We start from the raw sequence: 23,485 nt of genomic DNA, 5'->3' as shown, positions 1-23,485 counted from the left end.
ATCTAGCTTCTACGGAGTATAAGGTGGGAAGCAGGAAGGATACAGAAGAATAGAAAAATAGGGAAGTAGGGAAGAAGGAAGAGATGGTTCTAGAGGCGCTGGAGAGTGAATGTGCACCATGCAGAAGGGAAATTCGCATCTCAAGTAGGCAAGGACTTATCTAAAGCTCATCCCAGGGCTGGTGCTCGGGAGATACCAACTCTCTGGAGGAGCTTGGCAACGTGTATTAAAAGTTCGGAGAAAGTACGTATCCTGCAACCCGGTAAACTCCACGTCTCAGCATTGATCATCAGGATACAATGGGTGTCCAAAAAGATTGGCATATAACGATGTTGACCGATATAGTTTATTTTTAAATGCTCCTGAGTAGGAAATATATACTACAGAATAAATTTCAGCATGGCATATGTGCTCAATGGAATATGATGCACCTATTATAAATGATTCTATAGATAATTTAATGGCATGATTAAAATGTTCATGATACTAAGTTTATTAAAAAAAACAAACACCAGTGTGTATAGCATTCCTGATGCCATCACTGTAGAAGGCAAACAAATTAATAACGAGTGACTGTGTGTGCATATCTATATAGAGAAAAAAGGCAGGAAGTCTAGACACCAAGCTGTTATAATATTAAGCTGGATAGGAATTTTAAGGTGATTCTTATTTCTGTGTCTTCTGTTTTTATATTTCCTACAATAAAAATATATTATTTTGTAACTAGGATCTGAAGGTGGGAAAGGGGAAAGAGGTCTCGTTGTTGCCTTAATTTTTTATTAAGAACTGAGGATGGAAAAGTTGGACAGAAATATAATTCAGTCCCCCAGCCCCTTGCTTGCCTTAAGAACTTTTAATGTTATTAACAATTTTATCCTTAAAAGATATGGCCAGGGAATTTTAAAACTTTATGGGCCACTATCACCTGAAATTAAATATTATGTATAGATACGTATGTATTTTTACCAAATTTGAGTACAAAGTGCATGAGAAAGTAGTTTTAAAATGTGATGCACTATGCAAAAAATGTTCATATTCTTAGCTGCCACCTCTACCCTCACCTTCTCTGGGACACTTTTATTACATAAAGAAAGTTGAGCTTAGTTTAAAGAAGTATATGCAAAAACAAGAAAACTATCAACCCATAAGAAAAGAACAACAAAATGTATTTTAGCTGTTTCACTTTTGTTTTCGGAAGTTTTCTAAAATATTTCAGTAGAATTCAAACAAGTGAAAAATCCCATCCATCCCTTTCTGTTAAATGAATTTACCCATATCCATATATATCACTAATATACATCAAACTGATTGGAACTGACTCATGGATGTTATTTTATTGGTCACTGTCCCTAATAATAAAAATAATACTACTAGCAAACACATATACTCCTTATGTATGGTACTATTCTAAGCAAAGAATGTATACTGAGTCATCATTTTACATGATTACAAAGCACAGATAGGTTAAAAAAGTTGCCCACGATTATACAGATGATGTAAGGCAGACACCTGAATGCAGGGAACCGGCCCCCGAGCCACTGCTCTTAATGCCTATTCTATACTGCCTGATTACGTGTGAAAGGTTACTTTGAGAGTTACAGAAGGAAAACAAAAATATGTACCTTCCTATTTGCTTCTCTATGCATAAAGACTCACCAAAGGACGGTACATTGCAGACAGGGTACTGAAATAGAACAGGGACTATTCAAGCCTTTACATTATTTTACTTTTGAAAAATGTACATGTATTATCTACTTTAAAAAAATTAAATACAAATAAAATAATCTAAGAAAATATGTACAAAAAAGTATGTGCAGGTTGCTAACATTTGTGGCTTAAAAAGAGACACACACACACACATACACAGAGCACACACATACATTTGCTTAAAAATGCATAAAATATGGCTTCCCTGGTGGCGCAGTGGTTGAGAGTCCACCTGCCGATGCAGGGGACGTGGGTTCGTGCCCCGGTCCGGGAAGATTCCACATGCCGTGGAGCGACTGGGCCCGTGAGCCACGGCCGCTGAGCCTGCGCATCTGGAGCCTGTGCTCCGCAACGGGAGAGGCCACAACAGTGAGAGGCCCGCGTACCGCAAAAAAAAAAAAAAAAAAAATGCATAGAATATGTCTGAAAGAATATAAAAGAATCTGATAATATTGCCTGCCACCAAGAAGGGGAATTGGTACCCTTGTACCCTGGGAACAAGGGTAAGGAGAGTTCACTGTATATTATTTGGTAATTTTAAAATATTGAAACACATGATCTATTGAGAAAAATATTCAATTAAAAAATTTTATTTACTAGATAACAGATTGATTACCTGTATGAAATCTTTACAAGCAGCATATGTCATTTTCATAATTTTTCATGAAAAAGAATAAATAGATTAAGCTGGCATAGAAGCAAATTGATATGCAACTGCTTCCTTCTCCAGGGAAAAAAGTTACTGAATTCCCAATGAAGTGACAAAAACTATTTCAAATGATAAAATTCTACCCTCTCATGTCAATATGATACATTTAGATCCAGAAGAATCAGACTGATAGAAATCTATCCTAAGAAAATAATTTTCAAGGATTTTTAAAAACTCTTATTTTTAAAATATGGTATTTGAAGCCTTGTTCATAAGTTCAAAAGTATAAAAAATTTTAGAAGTGGAATGACTAAATGAACTGTGCCACAGTCCCAAAACAAAAGAAACATACAACTACTACAATGAAGATTCTGGCAACAAAGAAAAACATGCTCATGAAATAAAGGGAACTTTTACAAGCAAACGACAGAGGCACAACCTGTGCATATGCTAGGAGAATGACTATAAAAATGTACACATATATTTGCAAAAATGTAGATACGAATAAGCAGGAAATGAAAAACATATTGGGATTGTGAGAAAAAAGGTAAAAATTTTCTATCCACATTTCCTCTAATGTTATACTGTGGTTTTAACCATAAATAACATGGGTTAGATTTGTGTGTGTGTGTGTGAACTTTTTGATATGTTTTTAAAATGAGAAAAAAAATGCAAGTTACTTAGCTAGGTAATGTCTTATCCATCAAATTAGCAAAAATTAATTTTGGTGACACCCAGTATAAATAAGTTACAGACACACTTATGCGTAACTGGTTGAAAAGTAAATCAGTACGACTTTGCAGGGAGGCTTTTGGCCCTATCAAAATGTTAAATGCTCACAACCTTCAATTCTGTAATCCCTCTGCTAGGAATTTACCTTATGTTTGTAGCTGTAAAAGCACACCAAGATTTATATACAAAGGTATTTATTACACCGTGTTTGAATTATAAAACTGGAAACAACCTAAATATAAATCAGTGAGGGGATATTTAGAAAAATTAAGATAAATCCATATAATTGAATACTATACGGCTGTTAAAACTGAAGCTGAAACTGAATCTGGAGTGACAGAAGTGTTTTATATCTTGATTATGGTGGTGGTTTCAAAAATGAAGCAGTGAGGGCTTCCCTGGTGGCGCAATGGTTGAGAGTCCGCCTGCCGATGCAGGGGACACGGCTTCGAGCCCCGGTCTGGGAAGATCCCACATGCCGCGGAGCGGCTGGGCCCGTGAGCCATGGCCGCTGAGCCTGCGCGTCCAGAGCCTGTGCTCCTCAATGGGAGAGGCCACAACAGTGAGAGGCCCGCGTACCGCAAAAAAAAAAAAAAAAAAAGAAGCAGTGAGAAGGAACTTTCTGGAGGGACTGAAATGTTATGTATCTTGATTATGGTGTATATATTTGTCAAAATTCATAGAACTGTACACCTAAAAAAAAGGTAAATGTTACCGTATGTAACTTACACCTCAATAAACCTGACTTCTAAATAATATAAGCAGAAAAGCAAGGTGTAATTTAGCCACATTTGGAAAAAAGAAAACTTAAGCTGTTAATAGTTTTTTAGGGAGAAGAAATGGTATGGGAATAAGAAGAAGTCATTTACTCTTCTGTACTGCTTGAAGTTTTTAACATGCGCTTTTATTACTTTACTTAATGTCAACTGGCTTTGGTTTCCCTCTATTCAAAACTCAAGGGACTGACTGACATCAATTAGCGCCTGTGTTTGTCAATACAGAACTAACCAGTGCCTGTGGTCCCGGGAAGATGTGCTTCAGAACCTCAGTGGGAATGAAAGTTTTCGTTGAAAGCTCTTGGACTCACTATGGCTGAACTAAGTTTCAAGGATAACATGGGTTTTGTGACCTGGCATGCTATACATAAAAACTTAATCTTATATAAATTATTATCTCATAGAAAAATGACTGAGTCCCAAACACACGGCTTATCAATTTCAACCATTAACCCTAAAGAACGCCTTTACAACAATTTTTACCATTTCAAAGGTCCAGAATTTCAGCATAGAATCATTCAAAGTTCTTTGTTACCCCCAAACATGGAAATTTTAAGACTGTAGTATCTGCAGTGCTAAAGCAATTAACACAGAGACTTAATGGAAAATTCATTCATGTGACAACTGTTTTTTATTGGCCTACTGACCTAGATATTTTAGTACTAAAAACATCTTGCTAATGGCTCAAGATTTTAGGACTGAAAACTTCTTGCCAATGAAAGACCAAGTATTTTTTAAAGTGGCATTTAAACGTTTCAGAATCAAGCCCATAAAAAATACAAAGATACAACTCTCAACACCACCAAACCTCCTCCAGATACTATAAAGCCTAACACAGGAAAACGTGGAGCCCTGCAGGGGACTGACAGGAGTCTAAAGGTAGATTGTAGTAAACACATACAATCCTTAGTAGGATGGCAGAGCTTTAAGAAGCCAGTGATGTGGGCACAGAGTTACCAAGTAAAAACTCTAGGATCCCCAGGAAAGGTAACAAGTAGCTCGGCCATACTGCAACTAGAAATGGAGGCTATGCTTAAAGAAAGATTTCAATATTGAGGCTTGGAGGTACAACTGCCAAATTCTAAAATATCCCAATTGCCAAAATCATCAAATAAAAAACAAGACTGTCATGATAAATCTACATGTGACATTCCCTTTGAATGCTTATAAATATTTAAGAACTTAACCTGCACTGTTCAACATAGTAGCTATTAGCCACCTGTGGCTATTTAAGTGTTTTAATTTAGATTAAAAATTAGGTCACTCAGTCACACTAGTGACATTTCAAGTGCTCAACAACCACCTGTGACTAACAGCTAGCATACTGGACAGCATAAACACAGAGTATTTCCATCATCTCAAGAAGTCCTATTAGACAACACTGATTTAGACTGTAATTAGACATTTTAAAGAAAGTTTCTCCTTGAACTTCCATAATCACATTATTTTTATTCCCTATCTCAGTTACACAATGAATAGCAACAACAAAAAAATTACCTTCAATTGATACTTGAGCTAGTGAAGACCTACAAAGTTATACAGCCTTGTAATTTTTACAAGAGAAAACTGAGGCCTAAAAGGGTTTAGGCCAGTGGCCAGAGGTGGCCAGGACTGCCTTCTTCCCATTCCAATCTTCCCTTCACCTCACTAAATATAACATCCAAATGAAGTGGCAGAAGAGGTCCTTTTGTTTTGTTTCACTTATCAAATTTTGCTTGCTCAAATGTAACTGAGGGTGTAGAAGGCAAACTTCTACACACCTTTCCATCTCTCAGAACTGCACAAGAAAAGAATTTAGGGGTAAAATCTAAAGATAAACACATAAAAAAGAATTACTTTGGGCTTCCCTGGTGGCGCAGTGGGTGAGAGTCCGCCTGTCGATGCAGGGGACATGGGTTCGTGCCCCGGTCCAGGAAGATCCCACATGCCGCGGAGCGGCTGGGCCTGTGAGCCATGGCCACTGAGCCTGCGCGTCCGGAGCCTGTGCTCCGCAATGGGAGAGGCCGCAACAGTGAGAGGCCCACATACCGCAAAAAAAAAAAAAAGAATTACTTTTTAACTATCTGAGAAGTAACCAGATTGACTTCGAAGACCAGGGTCCTGTTAAATGTGGCAACCATGACCCAACTCCACCCAAAGAAATTCCAAATTAATCTAACCATACTGGATTACTCTCAGAGCTTAAGCTTTGAGGACAATGAGTTCTGCATCATTTCTTTGCTAGCTAAACATTCCCTCAGGGTGCTAGCTAAATGAATAGTGACAGAATTAGCATCTCTGAGACACTGGTGGCATTGCTTTGTGGATTAACCTGTGTCTGACATGCCAGAATTGTTTAGCTTATTATTTCATAATTATTTGCAGAAAGCAACCATTAATTGTGCATTAGAATTTATACCAAATGGGGAGGTAAACAGTAATTTTACTTATTCCACTTGATTATACTTTCACACATTCATCTTTCACTTGTTCACTAATTCAAAGTAAGTGTACTCAATAGCAACATTTACTGGGTTCCTATTATGGGTGCTCAACCTCTAAAATATGTGACCACCAAATGAAACAGAATTGAACACTGGGGAAGTATCTGTGGAATCACACAGTCCAGGTACAGTAACTTTCAAAAAAGTTAATACGTAGAATAAATGTTTTCTGAATATAGACTGAAATTAAGCCAGCAAACAATTAATGCAGGTGCTTTAGAGACCCTCTCCACAAAATAAAAACAGAAAAAAAAACTCTTAAAAACAATGTTCATGAGTATGCTTGAAATAGGAAGGTGCAGAATGCAAACAAAAAAAAAAAAAACAGTAAGATTTTTCCTAATGACAAAATGCTTAATGTGTTGTTTTTAAAGGAGATCCTAGAAATATAATGCAGAGACTCCTTAATAAACCCTAAAATTCTGAGAATAACAGGATAGATGGTTAGGTCCTTAGCTGTTTGGCGAACAGCTCTAGACTTACTTTTGTAGAAAGTGGAGCCTTCCTGTTGATTAATAATTTCCAACCTCAGAATCGTAAAGTGTAGTGCAGTGAACGCTAGGAGCCAACAAGGGAACAAGGTCTGTTTTTGTACTCTTCCCTTATCCGAGGAGGTTCCCTGGCCTCTGTGAAATTGTATGTAGACTTTGTGCCCCTGTGCATTTTTCAAGAACCTCATCTCTCCTCCACAGCCTCACCAGACCCTAAGGAACCTATCATCCCACACAGGTAAACAGCCCTGCCTTAAGACAATGCATATGCCCCCAAGGCTCGGTGAACAGTCTGAAAATCAAGATACAGAGTTTTATTTGAAGGTCAGAAATAGTGTCCATTTTCCCATTTTATTTTTCCTGGATCAGACCATTATACGAACAAATCTTAAGGAAAATTTCTTTTATACATAGCTTACAAAAAGCACCAAGATTTTCTAATACAGGAAGGAAAAAAAGCAAACAAAATTTAAGCGCCACCTTGTACAACATTAACAGCTGAAGAACTGTTATTCAAGAAAGTGTGTCAAACATTAACAAACTCAAGCTACTTCCAGCCACAAGAACATAAAATGTAACAGATCAGTTCAAGGCAAAGGGTATGTGTAGCCATGGTCCACAGCCAAACACTTCAGTAGGTCAGCGGAATCAAGAATTTAAAAAATTAAGGAGCATAAGCAACTTGTATGTTGGTCAATGAATATGCAATTTATTAACATTTTTACCTTCCTTTTTTGCAGAATGATTTTAAATTTGATCCAACACTGAACATCAACTGGAAGTAATTACTATCTTTGTCATTTAAATCTAGAAAGTTACATTAGTAAAAAACTATAAAATTAAATGGAAAATAAAGTTTGGAAAGAGTACACCTCCAGGCAGTGTTTACACAAAGCATATTCCAAGCAACAACAGGGCACAGAATCATGGGTGAAGGGTTTCTCCGGTCAAATAGCTGGGCAATGCTGAATTTTAAAAATTGACAAGTTTCTTTTCATGTCTGAGAGCCTTCAGTGCTTTCAATATGTGTTACAAATCTGTAGGTGAAAATCTGACCGCAAGCCTTTTTTTTCTCAGAATACTTCCAAGTCCCTCAAAAGACCAATCTGTGAAATTCTGAAATGCTAGCTTAGGATGTGGTCTGGCAATGATGAACCTAAATTCAGGTCAGCAGACACCTCTGGAGCAGGAGAGGAGCAACTAAAGGGACCTTTAACCATATCTGCAATGTGTGTGATGTGTACTTCTTTTTAAAATTCAGAAATAAGTATGGCAAAATGTAAGGATTTGACGGAGCTGAGTGGTAACACAGAAAAGTGTTATAAAAAACAGTTAAACATACGGTGTCAGAAAAGCATCCAGTATAAAAACAAACTCAAATGGCATAGGGGGTAGACACATCATAAATTTGCCCATCTTCTACTTAACTTATATATTTAATTTGCGTATGCAAGTAAAATGGTTTCTATTTATTTGTACCATGTATTTACATGGTACTGACAAAGGCTGACCTAAACGAAATTGTCAAGTAGGTTAAAAATTGAAATTAAACACACATCTCATAAGATTAATGCCATGTAACTACTTCTGGCATAAAGTGAAAAAAATTATGAATATATGACTAAGTATATAATTTGAGTCCAATTAAAAATTTAAAGTATTCAATAAAGTACAAGGCTATTTTGGAGAATATTTATCAAAGCAGATTAAAGCAAAGGAATGCAACAACCAAATATTCTTTCAGCCTCATTGCTGTTGTACTCCCCCAATTGCTGGATGTTAACAATCAATATGTCAAAGCACTTCAGCCATTTGTCTGGGATGGGAGATACCTGGGGTCCCACGCAACGCAGAAACCAGTCACAAAGTCCTTTGTAAGAAAGGGTACACTGGTGTGTGCATGTGTATGTGTGTGTGTATGTGTGTGTGTGTGTGTGTGAGCACGTGCATAGTCAAAGTTCTCTAGTAAACATTTCTGCACACATTCATAATTCAATAGTAATATACAGATGACACAATATTCTTTTAAAGGATCAAGAAGAAAAGCATATAGCCATTGCTTGAAAAATTAGAAAGAATATGTAAAACCAAAAAATCCTTTAAAAGAATGAGCAGGGGGCTTCCCTGGTGGTGCAGTGGTTGGGAGTCCGCCTGCCGATGCAGGGGACACGGGTTCGTGCCCCGGTCCGGGAAGATCCCACATGCCGCGGAGCGGCTGGGCCCATGAGCCATGGCCGCTGAGCCTGCGCATCCGGAGCCCGTGCTCCGCAACGGGAGAGGCCACAGCAGTGAGAGGCTCGCGTACCACAAAAAAAAAGAATGAGCAGGACTACCAGAAAGTGCAGTACCTATGCGACATTAATAAAGTTAGTGCCAGCAGGTACCTTGGCCAAGAATGAACAGAAGTCATGATTGAAACTCCTAATAAAGAAAAAGCAAAACCATTTATAATGATACTTTAGGGTACTTCTAGAGTAAGCCTTCCTTCTGAAAACAAGGTAAAAAATATGGTTCACCCAGTTGGCCATCTTAAGGAGACTGTTTTTTTACATTGAAGTTTAGATACATAAAAGCAACACATAATCTTGGTCAAAGTAGAATTAATTAACCCCATGGCAATCATGGCCATGCAGAGCATCAACTGTACTTTGAATCTCTGAGTTTTGCCCGACTATTCTTGGGTATATCTGCACACTTTTGGTAAATGTGGTTCCCTATATAACCCTCTCCATCTGCTACTATTCACCTCTTGGAAGAAAGGAAGGTAACAATGGCAAGATTATAGAAATTTACCTGTACCAGAACAAAAGGGTTATGTGAACCCCTAAACACTGCTGGGGGTAAGTATATATCACATGATTCCCAACACATTGTGTGATTTCTACCTGTAACTAAAACTTTTCCTACAAATGAATATTGCGATATGGCATTACACTCCAACTGGATCTTGATAATGATCTTCATTTCTGTTTCAAAGCAGAAATAAGATAATGGAGAAAACCTCAACTGGGAGCTGGTCCTATTATCTAGTTTCCATCATAGTGAAAACATATTCCAATAAAATATTCATTAGCCCATACTGATATAAATAAATAATAAATAAGAGGGGGAGAAGAGCTGAATTTCTCATACGTGAAAATTCCAAATAACTTAGGTTCACCCTCAAGGATGTGGAGCATAATTCCCAACCCCTCTGGTGTGGGCTGTGCTTCACGACTTCCTTTCAAAGAGAACTGTATGGAGAGGGGGAGAAAGAGTAGCCTTACACTGGAGAACTCTGACAAACACTGCTTCAACCTGTTGACCAAAGTCAACATCAAGTCATGTTGATAGCATACACCCTCTTGCTCTGATGTGATAAAAATGGCACTTCACCTCTGTGATCTACCTCCCCAAATCCCATAAAACCAAAACCAATCATGAGAAAAATATCAGCTAAAACCCAACTGAGGGCCATTCCACAACCACCATAATACTCATCAAAACACTGGCAGCAAGAAGACAGAGGAACAAAATCTTGATAGTGCTAACGTGGAGGAGAAACTTTGAATCTAGAATTCTGAATCCATCCGAAGCCTCATTATAAATGAAATGAAGACGTATAATAAATTTTCAAAATTCTGCCCATAAATCTCAGAAAGAAAAAAAATGTTTGACCGTTCTAGAAATGTGGAAACCAAGTAATACTGATTAGGAAATGTGAAAATCCAAACCAGCTCAAATTAAACTTAACATATTATAAAGAATACCATTATTCCCTCGTGGAGGCGTTTTAAAATCTGCCATCTTCTTGTACTTTGTTGAATGAATGAATGAACGTATGATGAAAAGCCCAGAGGAAAAAAACCAGAATTGTGTTCTTAGGAAAAACAGATCAGTGTTTTAGTTTGCCCTCCTCTCTGAGCAGCGTCGTGAATCACAAAAATTCTCATCTCCACCTACAATCTACCATATACTCCCTCCCTCTGGAAGAAATAACCACGAGACAAAGTGAGCTTTGTCCAACAGGCGCACAGGTACAGTGTCAGAACAGTTTTATTTGGAATCAAGGAAAGGATATGTTAAATATAATTTAGTTCATGTAGGTACTACGTTTAGCGCTCATGTGCTCTACAATGGTTATTAGTAAAAAGATTTGAAGTGAACTTGATCTGTTCAAACCTCAAATGTCATCTACCATCTTATATAATTTACTTAACACTTGCTAAGCCTTTATATTTCCATGTGTAAAATGGACTACTCAATCATTGGATTGTTTCAGGAATTAAATGAAATGTATGAAATGTATCATCATGCCTAGCACACATTTTGAATAGTCAAATTTTAAGAACTCTTGTTTTGATCCAATCTCTGCCCTGAAAAAGCTCACCATAAGGACAGAGATTTCCATGTAGAGCTAAGAGCAAGAGCTGTCATTACCGTGAACAGAGTATGGGATAGCAGAAAATGGCTCGATTTGAAAGTACTTCCCACAAGTGAGATTTCTTAAGACTTCGCTAAATTTCAGTCTTCAAGTGACCCAAGATAAAAAGAACACAGAGTTCTAATTACCAACATCCAATCTAAGTATTAGACTTGATCTAACGCCATTTCTCTCTGAGAACTGGAAAAGCTACAATGGGGGCCATCACTGCCTTTATTATATTATTTTGACTGTTTTAAGTAACAGTCAAAGTAACTGAGTTTTAAGTAACTAAGAAAGACAGGTAATCCTTCTGATGACAGATAATACTGTTAATTCCGCTAGACTAAATGGCAGTCTCCAATACTGAGGTAAAACCAATCACTTTTTTAAAATATTTATTAAGTAAATATTTGAAAATTCTCTCTACATTTTTTTCTATTTTTATTAACACATTTCTAGGAAAAAAGAAACCTACAGGAAAAATATTAGGTTTAACTCAAGTGTCTTTCAGTTATTTTAATTGATCACTTACTCTAAATTCCCCTAAATGCCATGGATTACCTTAAACTAGAAATACGTGATTAAAAATTTAAATGTATAATATTTCTTAAGAAATGGAGAAATGACAGAAGTGGGAAGAATACCAGGAGAGATGTAAGGGAAACTGTCTCAAGGTCACTAATGTGAAGAAGGAATTGAGTCTTGGAATAAATCATGACTTTACTACTAAGTTAAATTATGTATGCAAGCCCCTTCCTAAATTACTTTGAAAGATTTACAGTGGATGCACTTATTTTCCACGACTCTCGCTGACCACAAACATTATGAAAATTTCAAAAAACTTCAACCTAAATGTGGGCAATTCTCCAAAAATAGATGGGCTCAGTGATGAATAAACCATAGCACAGAAATAAAACACAAAATACACAAAGGGCTGCTGGGGCCTTAAAAAGACTCTAGGCTCCAGGACAGCTCAGTGACAAAGGCTGTGATGCTGTAATGAGGGTAATTACAGAACTCTCCACAGAGCAACTTGTCCAGGCCCCTCCTCCTGCCTTCCCATTTATATAGAACAGCTGCACTCAGCTAAAGGCAGACAACGGCTTTCTAAAACAAAGCAATAGTAAGTCTGGGAAGAAATCCCCAAACAGGACTTAAGGCTGGAGGGAAAAGCAGCACAAAGCTTGTGCCAATGCCATACTATGACCCTGGAGGAAGGAAAGGAGAAGGGAGAGCAGAGAAAGAAGGAAACAAGAGGGAGATGAGACAGGAGAGGAGGAGGAAAGGAGAGGGGGAAAGGGGAGAAAGGAGGGTAGTTCCATCCACCCAAGGGTGAAATAAACTGAGCACTGCATCTCAGAATACAACACACTTACTTTCTTACTTTGGCAATTGTGGCAGGTGCCCGTTTACTCCAAGACTGTCCTTCCCCACACAGCTCACTATACACGCACACACATACACACACGCACACGCACACAGAGTCCACAGCGAGGTCTATTATTGAGCAGAGAGTCCTTTGGGCCAGTGGACTTACTCAACTGCAAAAGAAATGAAAAACAGCTACTTATACTAACCAACACAAATCTTCATTCAAATATTTGGCCAAGGATCACTGGACATTTGAGAAAAATCAAACAGGAGGAAAGAGAAAGACCAGGAAAAAGAAACAGATTAAGTGATTCTAGGGAAAACAAACAGGAACAGACTCAACCAAGCCAAACACACATATATACTCTTACACACACACCTCGATTACTATGCTAAAAGTTTTAAAGGGTATGTGCATTTCAAAAAAACAAACAACAAAACAGGCCACCATGAAAAGTGAAAAGACCAGAGAACCACTAGGGGGTCCTGGAAATTAAACACGGCAGTGGATAAAATAAAAATTTCATCAGAAGGGCTGAATAACAGATTGGGCATGACTGAAGATCATATTCTGGAAGATAAAATAGAAGAAATCTCCCAATACGTGGAGCAAAAGATGGAAACAGAAAATATGAAAGAGGTAATACACGGTAGATAGCTCCAAGAGGTCCAACATTCGTATATCAAGTTCCATAATACAAGCAGAGACAGTACGAAATGATAATCAAAGAAAAACCCTTTGACTAGAATAAAGATTTGAGATTGTAGATCAAAGTGAGCCAATGAAGATGAAGTTTAAAATCTTATACCTATACTCACAGTAAAAACAATAAGTCCACAGAAAAAAAGAGATCATTTAAAAAACATTCAGAAGGGAAAACTAGGGTACAAACAAAATAATGAGAACTGGAATAGCATATGACTTCTCATCAGTAGAACTGACAGAAGATAGTGGAAGCCTTCAAAATCCTGAGGGAAAAGAATTTCACACCTAGAATCTGAAACCCAAACTATGAGTCAAGTATGATGGCAAATTATAGACCTCTCCAGACATCAGAATTTTGAAATTTACCTCTCAAGCACTGTTTCGGGAGGGGGGGAGAGGGGGAGAGGGGGAGTATATTTTTAACTAAATTGAAAAACAAAAACAAAACAAAGTGGACCTAACAGGGGAAGGCAAAGAAATCCCAGTATGACTGCGGTCACAGGCACAGAAGACAATCAGTCCAAATTAGAGCAGGAAGTCAGAGAACCAGGTGAAGAATATCTTCAAAAGTAAAAATAAAATGCATTTACTATAATTGCAAAATTAAAACTTAAAAACTTGCTACGATAAAGGCTTTTAGTGCCATTAAGAAAGAAGGGAAAGTAATTACAAATTATAAGAAAAACTAAAGCAAATTTAATTATGGCATTACTTTCAACAGTTTATAGGACAATCGATTTAAGAAAACAGAGTCTCACTTGATCTTGATAATCTTCAAGTAGGACAACTTTTAACTGCCACAGAGTTTATTATAAACCTGCTTATACTACTTGTTTCTGAGGTCAACAGGCACATTCATATTCAAAATTCTACTTATTGGTTTTATTTTTTTTTTTTTAGAACTGAAACCTTGGTTAAAAATCCTTGGAGAGATAAAAGGGAGAAAAGTAGAAAAGATATTGAGGGGCATAGATTTCCTTAGGTAACGTAATGGTGAGTCAAGGAACACTGCCTAAAGTTGGTGGCCCCCAAAAATAAAGAACTAAGAACATTTAAAGCTATATGGGAAACTATCAAAACAACTACAATTCATAACAAAGCCCAGAAGGTAGAAGGCAAGGTTGGTGGTGTAATTACTTGAAATTCTTCACCTTTCATGGTAGGTAGTAAAGAGACACTGTGTCAGGTAGATATACCAAGAAATATTTTAAATTCTGATGGTAACCACAGGAAATAAACAAATCAGCTTAAAAGGATTATCCACATTCCATCCCTCTATGGTGCTGGAGAAAATATTTTACCATATGTGCATGTTATTTATAAATTTTTAAAAATAAGCTTACATTTTTAAATGGTGGAAATTTCCTCAAATGTTAAGCCTACAGTGTCTCTAGAATTTCTGGCTGGATCACAACATTCTTAAAGTTTATCGTTAATGACTCCAGGATGGTGAGGACAACTCAGAAGTATCTTCCAAAAGTTTGAATGGTCATGCTCTGATCCATCAAGTTTACTGCTAGGAATTCTATCCTAAAGGAAAATTTACTTAAGTGGGAACAAATATAAAGGTACAATGAAGCTTAGTGAACAACTCTGTCTTTGTAAAACTTCTTGCAAATCCTAAATGCCTGTCATTGAGAATGGTAAAATAAGCTATGGTAGATACATGCTATGTAATGTTATAGAGCAGTTACTTTAAAAAGACTGGAATAGTAATGACACGGAAGAATGATCGTGATGTACTGTGTTGTGAGAAAAGCAAACAGCAGAAGAATATATGTAGTATAATCCCATTTCGGTAGGTTTTTTTAAAAAATTTCTTTTTGTATATGCGTAAGAGTTGTAGAAACATTCACACCGAACTATTAATGGAATAGTGATGACCTCTGAATGTGAGATTGGAAACAGGGAGGGCAAGACACTGACTTGTTACTTCTAAGTGGTTGAACTTTTTATGAATGTTTATTACCCTTGTAAAAGGCAGAAAATTCTCAAGAAAACATCTTCAACATTAATCCTACCCAATTCTTTCCTTACCTTTCCACCCCTCCATTCCCCCAACACTGATGCATCATAATAGATCTCAGCCTTCCATATGGCACATGGTAGGAATGTGTGAATCCAGACATTACAATTCTCTCCAAATCTCACTTCCACGTGATACACAGAATATACTTGTCGTCATGCATGACTGATGAAAAAAATGCATCTTAAAATGTTGCATGTGGTCTTCAGCTTGGTTGGTTAGGAAATGGTGCTGCTAATAAAGCCAAGGTTGCAAGTGATATCCACATATAGGTCAGTAATTGTTATGAAGTCAGCCTGCATTTGTACTCATCATCTGTCATCTTTCCGGTGACAGGACACGATGTGGAAAAATCAACGTAAACCCATTTGAACTAGTGAGAACACTTCTTAAAAGATACATACTGATAGTGGGCTTCAGTCTCTTGGTTGTATTCTGAACACATTTGTGTAGACGTATGACCGCAGTTTATACATTTCTTTGCCAGTCAACCACACTAAGTTGTGTCATCAGTGTTTCCCAGGGAGAGAATGCCGGTTAACCAGGTTATCTGCAGCAACACTGCCTGTCTGTGCTCTGTGGGACCCATGTGATGTTGGGGTGTGTGGGACCACAAAGTTCTCAGTTTCTGGTCTTTAATTCTCATCTTCAGCCTTCATACCAAACACAAAATCAAAGTAATGTGGCAGAGTGAAGGTTTCTCAACCTTAACTGTGCTTGAAGAATGATTTTTCTTTTACTACTCATTTTTAGAAAAGGCAACTATATAAGGAGAAAATCAAAGACTGAAGAAAAACAGAAATAAGAACTTATAATGTGACTGCATTGCTAGAAATGGAGTATGTGATTTTGATCTAACTTAAAATGTCTATTTAAAATGCCCAAATAACTCACACTGCAGAGATCTATCATTTTTTTGGCCGTTATATCCTTTCAAGATATTATAAACCTAGTAAAAAGTAGCAACGGAAAGAAAATTCTGCTGCATCTATAGAATAACTTAGTATATCTTATATTCACCAAATATGAATCTACCTAACTAGAACTCAAAAAAACAGCTAGTGATTCTCAGGAAAGATTCAAACGTATTATCTATTCAAACACCAAACAAGCAAGCAACCAAAAAAAGGAACAGAACTTTGGGGACAGTGCATGGGGAATGGTGGGAGTGAATTATTGCCTTAAGGTAATGCTGTGATTCTGAGATGACAGTGGAAATAAAGTATGAGGACTTATAAAAATAAAGCTTTAAAAAATAAGTCATAGTTCCATTTCAATATAATGTTATTTATTTAAATGTGGCTTACAATACAATTAATTTTATCAATGACACATCTAAACCTAAGAATCACTACTGAAATAGGATAATCATATGACAACCCATCCCAATTCTTGATCTAGTAATCTCCTCTTAAATGAACCCTTCATAATATCTTTCCTAATCAATTCCAACTTCCTCTTAAACCAAATAAACTTAAATGTGTTACTTTCTTTACACCCTCCATGCTTTTTGCATCTTTCCTAGCACATATATGACTTAAGCAACATTTACTTCATGCCTACAACATGAGAAGTGCCTTCTTCTGTGTACTTCTGGGACCCTCACAACAACCCTGTGAGGTAGGTACCATTAGCTCCACTTTACAGAGGAGGAAGTGCATACTGAGAGAGATTGACCTGCCCAACAGCAGAGCTGGGATTCAAAGCCATACCTGCTGCTCTCAGATGAGTAATGTTTAAAGTACCCCAGACGAAAAAACAAAGATTGCCCAAGTAGAAACTATGACTGTAGCCAGAATTTTGAAGCAGCTGGAGAAGAGGTTCGACAACATTAATGATTTCTTCTTCCTTGTCACTTAACCACTGTAAACAGCAATTACACTATATTCTCCTATACTTTATTTTAAAAGGAAAAATTTTTTTGGCCGTGCCGCGTGGCATGCAGGATCTTAGTTCCCCGACCAGGGATTGAACCCATGCCCCCTGCAGTGGAAGTGCAGAGTCCTAACCACTGGACCACCAGGGAATTCCTGTATTCTCCTATATTTTAAAGGTAGCAATACACAAACAGAAAATTTACCCCTCCCTTTTTATAGAAAAAAAATGACACATTACAAACAGACTTGCACTCATCATTGACTATAAAAAGACATAGTAAACTGGTACTATTTCACAACAACCCTTATGGTAAGTGGATAGTTACAAAGAAAACATAGATGCAAGTCTACTGGTTATAGTAAATAATAGGAAAAGTGAGTTTTGTGGGGATCATGAAAATGGGTTGCTGCCTAGATAGATTTAATTTTAAATTACAAAACCTTATCTGGACACTTTAAATCGAGAGAATGTACCACAAACCTTTGTGCCTAAATTACATGAAGATGTATTCTAGCATCTACATTTGGCCCAAATCAACCATATCCTAATGCTACTACTGCTCTACTAAAAGCATCAAGAGTTCAAAAGTTTTGCAATCTAAATCCTTTCTTAAAGGTTTTTGAGATTCTCATAAACATTCAAAGCTATCATGAAGATTTCAATGACAAAATATGATTATATTCTTTATTTCTATAGGAAAATTCTATAGACCAATGGCAAAACTAGTAGTACCACATAAAGAGACTGGTTTGCCTATAGTGTGTCTTGCTTGTCTAATGGAGCTAGACATTTTGAATTCTCTAATCATGTGACACTATCTTAATATGCTCTATACTTTTAATAAGTACCCACAGTCAAGTCTTAATTACAAACCTAACTTTTCTAGTATTAAAACTTACTCAGTTTTTACCAAATGACAAAAAGATTCAGTATTAAGAATACTCCCAGTTTATTATTCAAGGTAAAGATTCAACAGAAGAAGCCTATCTTGCAGTTTCCTAGGAGACAAATTTTGTTCTGAAGACCTTCACATTAAAAAAAAATTATCTCCAGACTTGCATGAGCAGATGCTCCACAAATACATGATTTTTAAAAGCTACCACTTTCAAAATCACAAAAATGGTAAGAACTACCTCATTAATCAAGGGATATTTTTCTATGCACTATAATACAATAATACAATGCTTACTTTAGTATATGAAACTAAGATACCATTAAAAGTGATGCTTTGAAACCAAAAATCTCCAGCTATCACTTGTATTGCTCATGAAGACAAGAATAAGTGCTTGACTCCCTTCTCCATACCCAGGGCCTGGCACCTAGCTTGGCACACAGTGCACAGCAATTACTTAAATAAATGAATAAATATACATTTCTTTTCAGTGATCTTTGATGCACATGAATAAACTACAGAGTGGAGTTTCAAAACACGGTCCTTTTTTTTGCCTTAAGTCAACCTGAGAGTTCATAAAGAATTTTACAATTATTATAATTATTAATTGTAAGGCTTTTTAAAACAGTGTTCATAGTCTTAAAAACCTTTAAAATCCCTTTGGTGTATACTGCTATGTATTATAATAACAAAGACAACAGAGAAAATAAACAGTTGACTCTTCCCAGATATAAAGAACTCCTAAAGTATGAAAAAGTAATTCCTAGACACTAAATTTAGTAAAATAAACCCTAAGATTCCCAGAGAGATTAATGAAGCAAAACTGACTCATCTTATTTCTTAAAAAGGACATGTTTTTACCCACTAAAGGTACCCCGTGCTTTTCCAAAGTTCGCTTTACACCACTTTGCTTTTATGAAAGATCTACATTAGTACAGACATACCTCCAAGATACTGTGGGTTCGGTTCCAGACCACCACAATTAAGCAAATATTGCAATAAAGCAATTCACATGAATTTCTGGTTTCCCAGTACTTAAGTTATATTTACACATACTGTATCTATTAAGTGCGCAATAACAGTATGTCTTAAAAAAAGGTACCTACCTTAATTAAAAATTAACGCTATTGGAAAATGGCGCTAATACGCTTGCCTGAAACAGGATTGCCACAAACCTTCAATTTGTGAAAAATGCACTATCTGTGAAGTGCAACAGAACGAAGTACAATAAAACAAGGTATGCTTCTACCTATTTTTGCTAACAGAAAGAAATCCAAAGAGAATTTCTGCTTTTGCAAAAAAAAAGGCAAAAAGCATTTGTTTTGCAGCAAAACCGAGATAGAGGCAGTGGACACCCTGAGCAACAAGAGTGGCGCCACCAAGCTCCTTCCCTAGGAACTACACTCAGCATCTCAGCAGCAAGCCATGGTAGTCTGCGAGCACCTGCACTTTGTCTCGATTTATTTTGTGCATCCGTTGGCAAGCTGAGTCCTACTTTAGGATAGTGGGGGAAAGCATCACTTTTAATGGTATCTTAATTTCATATACTAAAGTAAGCATTGTATTATTGTATTATAGTGCATAGAAAAATATCCCTATGATTAATGAGGTAGTTCTTACCATTTTTGTGATTTTGAAAGTGGTAGCTTTTAAAAATCATGTATTTGTGGAGCATCTGCTCATGCAAGTCTGGAGATAATTTTTTTTAAATGTGAAGGTCTTCAGAACAAAATTTGTCTCCTAGGAAACTGCAAGATAGGCTTCTTCTGTTGAATCTTTACCTTGAATAATAAACTGTGAGTATTCTTACTTCTAGCCAGCTGAAAACTGGCATGATTCCCAACTGCTCTGCTTTGTAAAAATATACCTGTCAGTATCACCGCAGCTTGTTCAAGTGACAGACCCAACAGGTCACCGCTATTAAATCCTGACCTCCCCCAGCTGGTCCCTACATAGTGCGAAGCCAGTTGGACTTAAATGCTATTGCGGGGCGGGGGGTGGGGTGGGGTGGTGGGGGGTGAAGCAGTTGCTGATCTCTGAGAACTAACCTGAGGCTCACAGCTAAGCCTCCATGTTATTAAAAACTGATCCGACATTTACAGCTAAACCATGTTGTTCTCCTGTTGGACAATCTCACTGAACATCTGTATCAAATTAAGTCATTCTGAGATCACGATGACGTGAAACAAAAACAAGGTCCTGCAAAACCTACAAAATACCAAACATCTCTCTTATGCTAAAAGAGTGATAGACCTCACTTCTTTGAACCCTTACCTCAATTACCCAAATTCCAAATCCTATAATATAATCTTTATAACATCCTCTTACTGAGATACCCCGTGGTTCCCTATGGTCTGTGTTCTTTGCTTACGACGAGTAATAAATCCAATTTGTTCAACTACAGGTATGCTCCTGGGGGTCTCTGACTACAGGCACTTACACTTGTCAATACTAATGGTAGAATAAAACAGACTAAGTGTTCTGGGGTTACAAAATGACTCTAAAACATGCCTTATTAATACACATCTCATAATTCACAGGGAGGGCAGCTTTGGATGATTTTGGCATAAGATTTCTTCCCTTTTGCTTTCAATGTCAAAGCCATGCTAGTATGTGCTGAAGAGTTCAGATAAAATAAAAAGCATTATTGCCAATCATACTGAGAAGGCATAGGAGAAGCCTATCTAGCCAAGATGACCAAGAGAACGAGTTCATCAAGCGTCTATCCAACTGGAGGCATATGCTCAAGTATCTGGGTTACACGCAGATTCAGAAGTATTTTTTAAAAGGGTTCCAGGAAAATACTCAGCAATAATAAAACCAAAGGTATGTAAGGAAAAGGTGGAAGAAAATAACTCTTAAAAAAAAAAAGTGCTCACCATAACTACTGGAAAATCTAGATAATAGGTTAGTATGAGAAGAAAATGAAGATTTTCATAGTACTTTTCCACTGAAAGATTTTTTTAGATGTGCAAAAAAATCTCCCAATTTACAGCTGAACGTTACTTTTGTAAGAATTAATCACATCCAGAGGTTAAAAAAACCGAGAATGCCAACTTAAAACAAACAAGTTTCTATAACACAAACAAATCTACTAGACACTAAAATCAGCATTTTGTCAAAAAAAATTTTTTTAAAGCTAATCTATTCATAACTATATGTTTAACACAAAAGTTAAAACCTAGAAGTCTTAAAGAACCTGAGGATAATAATTTTTAAAAAGCCCCTCTCTGGCCCAAAGAAAAAACAGAAAACATCTTTTAACTTATCAACTATAAAATCCGCTTTAAAAGAAAGAAAGAGGGCTTCCCTGGTGGCGCAGTGGCTGAGAGTCCGCCTGCCGATGCAGGGGACTCAGGTTCGTGCCCCAGGTCGGGAAGATCTCACATGGCGCGGAGCAGCTGGGCCCGTGAGCCATGGCCGCTGGGCCTGCGCGTCCGGAGCCTATGCTCCGCAACAGGAGAGGCCACAACAGTGAGAGGCCCGCGTACCACAAAAAAAAAAGAAAGAAAGAAAGAAAGAAAAAAACTATGAAAAAAAAAAAATCACCCATTCCTTACCTTCCAGATATAACCGGAAGATTTTCATGTCTAAGGTTGGGGATATGGGTAAATGTATGCTGTTTCCCTAGTGCCTACTGTGTCCTTCCTGGCCACAGAAGATGTAAGTTTGGAGTCTGAGATCCCAAACATGAAAGTCATTGTCTTCAAAGGCACATCATTTCCTAGGAACCTGCACTATGTGGGCATTTTGCGTGAGAGAAAACATTTTCACCACCACTGCCCTCTAACATGTAGCACACAAAGTGCTGCATATATTACAATCTGATTTCCCTTGTTATATAGGCATTACCATTTACTTTTTATGGATCATGAAAACCTGGTTATTCAACAAGTAGAAGGAGCAATGATTTAAACTCATCTTCTGATGCCATCATGCAGTTGAAAACCATGACTTCAATATAGCAAAACATGTTTAAAAGTTTGTTCAAAGACAATATATATTATACCGTGTAATGTCTGTGTAACTTACAGTAGGAAAAGGAAGTTTGTGGTAAATGAGGTAATAAAAGATTTTAGGGAACAACGGGCTAAATATTCATAAGTTACATTTTACAGTAACCTCCTCCGTAAATCTCTTCTCAATTTATTTTTTCAAGAAATGCAAATTTATTGCCTGCTGGATTTTAGCACATTTATTTCAAATGTGATTGTAAAATAATGATGAAGGAAACACCACAATATTGACTACTCTCTCTTTACATTCTAGACCTTAATAACAGTGCCAAGCCTTGTCCTTTACAATGATCACGGTCCTTGGTGAGCCTCCTCCAGGACTGAAACTCTCCTCTACCAAACTGCATCTTTCAAGCACCTATCATCTCACGGGCTTCAATCTCTTAATATCCAATTCCCAAATCAGAGCTGTGTCAGCATCTTATTTCCTGACACAGGAAATAAGGATAGTGGAAGGATAGCAGATTTTCCTTTTTTAAAAAATAAAAAGTACAAAAGCAATTATACCCCTAAAAAAAAAAAAAGGTACAAAATAAAAAGGAAAAAACTACATTTAAAACACTTAATTCAAAAAGTTAAAGTATTTTATAGTAACATTTAATGATTTTTCTGCTAGAATTTAATAAACCAAACAAAATGCCTAGTGTACTCTTGAATCTTTGTTTTAATAAAGATTTTATTTTTACCCAGAAGACGCTTGGTGATTTACATTTGCATGGCACATTAAATCTGTAAAACTAAAAATGTCCTAAAAAATTAGACTAAGCCACTTGAAAAAGATGAAAATGGAAGTTTCCATAAATCTCTGAAAACTAAATTAAATGATCTGATTTGACCATTACAAAAAATATGTAAAATATTAAAAACACCAAACTTCTGAAGTATTTCAAAACATTGAGGGCCTACAGAAAGAACATTAGGGCTTCCCTGGTGGCGCAGTGGTTGAGAGTCCACCTGCCGATGCAGGGGACATGGGTTCGTGTCCCGGTCCGGGAAGATCCCACATGCCGCGGAGTGGCTGGGCCCGTGAGCCATGGCCGCTGAGCCTGCGCGTCCGGAGCCTGTGCTCCGCAATGGGAGAGGCCACAACAGTGAGAGGCCCACATACCGCAAAAAAAAAAAAGAAAGCGGGTGGTGTACTATATGACCTCAAGAAAGAAGCAGGATTTATGTTCAGAAATCATCAAACTTACAATGAATGCTCTTTAACTTCTAATACCTCCTGTAATATCATCCTGTTTGCTCTTAGAATCACTTTATCAGTCGGGCCCATGTCTGCTACATCCTATGTTAAGGATCTAGATCCCACCCTGTAACAAACTCCACCAAAGACTTCTGGGATAGAATAGGCTA

At 37.1% G+C, this 23,485-nt stretch overlaps 1 protein-coding gene across 1 annotated transcript in view; it reads right to left on the bottom strand.

Moving 5' to 3' along the window:
• WDR33 (WD repeat domain 33) overlaps nt 1–23,485 on the bottom strand; it is a 61,649-nt gene that overhangs the window by 21,573 nt on the left and 16,591 nt on the right. The window lies entirely within an intron of this gene.

The sequence above is a fragment of the Phocoena phocoena genome, chromosome 7, assembly GCF_963924675.1.
Source record: "Phocoena phocoena chromosome 7, mPhoPho1.1, whole genome shotgun sequence".
Lineage (NCBI taxonomy): Eukaryota > Metazoa > Chordata > Mammalia > Artiodactyla > Phocoenidae > Phocoena > Phocoena phocoena.
Note: the sequence above shows the minus strand (reverse complement) of the source record. Positions and strands in the feature narration are given on the sequence as shown.